General features: G+C 35.5%; 1 pseudogene; it reads right to left on the bottom strand.

Moving 5' to 3' along the window:
* Positions 1-468: 468 nt before the first annotated feature.
* Positions 469-586, bottom strand: LOC138817414 (U2 spliceosomal RNA; annotated as a pseudogene).
* Between the last annotated feature and the right edge of the window lie 3,906 nt (positions 587-4,492).

Raw genomic sequence — 4,492 nt, 5'->3', positions numbered from 1 at the left:
GGCCTTGAGTTCGATTCCTCAGCACCACATAAGCAAAAAGAAAAAAGCCGGAAGTGGCGCTATGGCTCCAGTGGTAGAGCGCTAGCCTTGAGCTGAAGAGCTGAGGGACAGCGCCCAGGCCCAGGCCCCACGACCAGACCCCCACCCCCCAAAATAGATGGAGATCTTCTCTGGTCGTGGAGGAGGAGCTGCCTTTCCACCGTGGCTTCATGAGAAGGAGTGAGGATGCCAGGGTTCTACTTACGCCAGACTTGGTTCCTGGACTGTCCCTGGTCAGAAATCAGCAGGATGAAGATTTCTGCTCCTTGTCAGTTCTTGCTGGTAGTGAGTAGAATCTGCTAGCATGCTGCATCTGGCACCTGTATCCCGGACTTTCTCTGTTGGTATGGAGGCCACATTTGCCACCGCAGCCACTTGCAGCTATGGCTACCAACAAGTGCTCAGATCTGTCTCATTCACCAATCTGCCTGGATTTTCCCTCTCTGGCCAAACTCTGTATATTGTCCTCAGATAAACGATGTATCAGATATTAAACTGATAAGAACAGATACGACACTTGATCTTAGCCAAAAGGCAGAGAAGCAATCGGTACCCTGAATCTTGTATATACACTTCTCTAATTTGGGGAGGGGAAGGGAAAAAGCAAAATGTTTAAATATGGATACAGATTGACCAATTGTAACAATGAGTTGTACAAGACACTATGTTGAAAAAGAACTTTACAATTTAGGGGAGGGGGTGTGGGTAGTTGTGGAGGTGGGAGGGAAGGGATGGTAAGGGAAAAACAAAGGCAGAGGCAATAATGCTTGATAGGAAATGTACTCATTACCTTGCTCATGTAACTGTAACCCCTCTGTACAGTATTTCTACAATTAAAAAAACACAGCATAGTATTGGCCCAAAAATAGATTCGAAGATCAATAGAACAGACTTGAAGACCCAGAAATAAAACCATACATTTACAGTTATCTGATATTTGATAAGGGATCCAAATATATACAGTGGAAACAAGATAGCCTTTTCAATAATTAGTGTTGGGAAAACTTGGCATCCATATGCAGCAAACTAAAAGTGCATCCCTGTTTATCACCATGCACAAATATTTGAAATTACTGCAAGAGGGAGTAGGAGAAACACTAAAACTCATAGACATATGCAGAAACTTTTTGAAAAGAGGCCTGGAGCATAGCAGACAGGAGAGAAACGACAAATGGGATTAAGTTAAACTGAAAAATTTCTGCACAGACAAGGACATAGTTACAAAACTAGAAAGACAGCATCAACCTGGGAGACCTTTACCAGCAATATATCAGACAAAGGCCTAATATCCACCAATACAAGGAGCTCAAGAAAGTAACCCCTCCCAAATTTAATAAGCTAACTACTAAATGGGAAAAGGAGCTATGGAGAGATTTCTCAGAAGAGGAGGTAAGGATGATAAAGAAACACATAAGGAAATGCTCATCATTCCTGACCATAAGGAAATGCAAATCAAAACAACTCTGAGATTCCATCACACCCCAATTAATAATCATACCGTGAATTCTGACAACAAAAAAATGTTGGAAGGGATGTGTGGAAAAAGGAACTCTATTGCACAGTTGTTGGGAATGTAAACTAGTACAACCACATTGGACAACAGTCTGGAGATTCCTCAAAAAAAAAAAAAAAGAAATATAGATATTCCCTAAGATACAGCCATACCCAGAACATCACTAGCCAGGATACTATAAAGACATTTGCACAAACATGTTCATTGCTGCACTATTCATAATAGCCAAGTTGTAGAAACAGCCCAGATGCCCTACAATAGATGAGTGGATCCCAAAAATGTCATATACAATGAGATTTTACACAGCCATTAGAAGAACAATACACTATTATGTCATTTGCAAAAAAAATAGAATAAATCTAGAACAAATCATGTTAAGTGAGGTGAGCCAACCTCAGAGAGACAAATGGCGCATTTTCTCTCACATGGGGAAGCTATATTTAAATACACAGGGACATAATAAGTTATATAGAACTCTTGGCATTCACATATAGTGAAAACAAAGGAGGAGTACAAAGGCTCAATGCCTATGTGCATACACAATAAGGTTTATCAAAATGAACTCCAGGAAATGGAAATGAGGTTTTTTATTTTTTGCTAATTGTGTACTTTTATTTTTATTTTGTTTGTGCATTTATCCGTCTTTGGGAAGGAAAGGGGGATACAGAAATGGAGGAACAAGGGGTGAATAAATGCAGCAGTGGTACCCACTAGATGCTATGTTGAAAATTAATTATACAATTTGTGTGTGGGGACAAGAGGGAAAAACTGAGAGAGAGTAAAGGAAGGGTAACCTTGTCCAAAAAGAAATGTATTCTTTATCTGACTTAGGTAACTGTAATTCCTCTGTACATCACCTTTATAATAACAATAAAAAATTAATTAAATAAATAAATTTTAAAAAAAACTTCCTCTAAATACTACTTTAGGTGAATCACACAAATTTTGATGTTTGATTATCATTTTAATTTAGCTCAAAATATTTTATGTTTATTTCTTTTGAGAGTTTCTTTTGATTCATTGTATTATGTGAGTGTGTGTTTAATTTTCACATATTTAATGATTTTCCAAGTACATTTCTAGTTATCAATTTCCATTGTAATTGCATTGCTGACTAAGAACATGCATTATATGACTTCTTTTAAACCCACTAAGATATATTTTGGGCTTCAAGTGTTTATATTCAAGAATGTTTCACGTGGACTTAAGAATGTGTATTCTACTACTGTTGGGTTCAAGATACTATAAATTTCAATTACAACAAGCTGATTTGTAGTGTGAATGAGGTACACTCTACACTTATTGATTTTCTGTCTTCTTAATATATGATTACTGACAGAGGAAAGGAAAAGCCTTCAAGTATACAGTGGATTTGTCTATTCCTCCTGTGACTACATCAAATTTTGTTTCATATAGTTTAATGTTCTGTTGTCAAGCATCCATAGCTTAGGATTGCTATGTCATCCTGGAAAACTAAGCTTCATAGTGTAGTACCATTTTTATCCCAGAGGATTTTCCTTATTCTTGAGACTGGCTTCTTTGATATTAATATAGCTTGAAGTGTTGAAGGGTGAGGTCAAGGGAATGGGGGGCAGATGTGTGAAGAGAGAATGGGTGGAAGAATGTAGTCATAACACTCAATGCACATAAGTGAAAATGTGACTAGGAAAATTGAAGAGATGAGTGGGGTTAGGGGAGATGGGGAGAATGATGAAAGGGCTGCAATTGATCGAGAGACACTGTACTCATAAACTCACATGATGAATTGAGACCCTTTGTACAAGTAAAGATAATAAGAGAGAGTAAAAAGAAAATTAGAATAGATACTCCAGTTCTTTGATTAATGTTAGCAGCCTTTCTCACCTTTAATTTTGTTAGTCTTTATATTTAAAATGAATTTTATGTAAACTACTTATCCTTGAGTTTTGTGTATAGACACATATTATATATATATATATATGTATATATATATATATATATATATATATATATATATATATATATATATAAAATGTAGATCTAGTCTGAGAGTCTCTTTTACTTGATGCAGTTAGATTATTTAAAGGGATGATCAATCTGTAGATTTAACATCAGCCATGTTTGTAACAATTTTCTTTTCTTCCAACTTTATTTGTATATTCATATTTCTATTTTATCTCCTCTTTGCATATCAGTTATACTTCTAATTTTAAAAATTCCAATTGCTTGAAGCTTACAATATAATTTAAGTTCACCTTCAAATAACACCATTCTGCTTCACATGAAGTTCAGGTACCTCATAAAAATAGTTTGTGTCCTCTCTCCTATCCATTTCAACATCATTGTCATTCAGCTCACATACCCATAGGCTTTAGTCACCCAATACATTCTTACTATTATTACATTATACAGTTATCTTCTACATCAATCAAGAATAATGAAAGTTTTCTATTTTATTTTCATTGATTTATTCCCTCAGATTCTTAATGTCCATATCTATTTATTTCTATATATCTGTATCTCCCTAAGATTTTTATCTACATCATTTCTATTTTCTGAAGATTGTCTTTTTAAAACATTTATAGCAACACAGACCTGCTGGGGATGAGTTCTTCAAGCCCTCATTTGTCTTAGAAAGTTAGTTCTCCTCCACTTTTAAAGGATATTATTGCTAGATAAAGAATTCTAGATTGGTGGGAGGTTTTTCTATAACAAACAAAATTTAAATAATATGATTCTTGCTGACATTGCCTCTGATGAGAAATGTGATAAATTTCTTGTCCTTATTCCTCTATAGCAAAGACAGCATTTTTTCTCTAATGTCTTTCAGTTTTCTTTCTTTATCTTTGATTACTTACAGTTTCAATATAATAAACCTAGGATGGATGTGTGGCAGCTTTTATTTTGTGGAACTAGTATGTTTAAGGTGTGTGTGTGTGTGTGTGTGTGTGTGTGTGTGTG

This window comes from Dipodomys merriami, unplaced genomic scaffold, assembly GCF_024711535.1.
Source record: "Dipodomys merriami isolate MVZ:Mamm:240054 unplaced genomic scaffold, mDipMer1.0.p SCAF_7, whole genome shotgun sequence".
NCBI lineage: Eukaryota > Metazoa > Chordata > Mammalia > Rodentia > Heteromyidae > Dipodomys > Dipodomys merriami.
The sequence above is the reverse complement of the archived record's forward strand: the minus strand, read 5'-3'. Positions and strand labels throughout refer to the sequence as shown.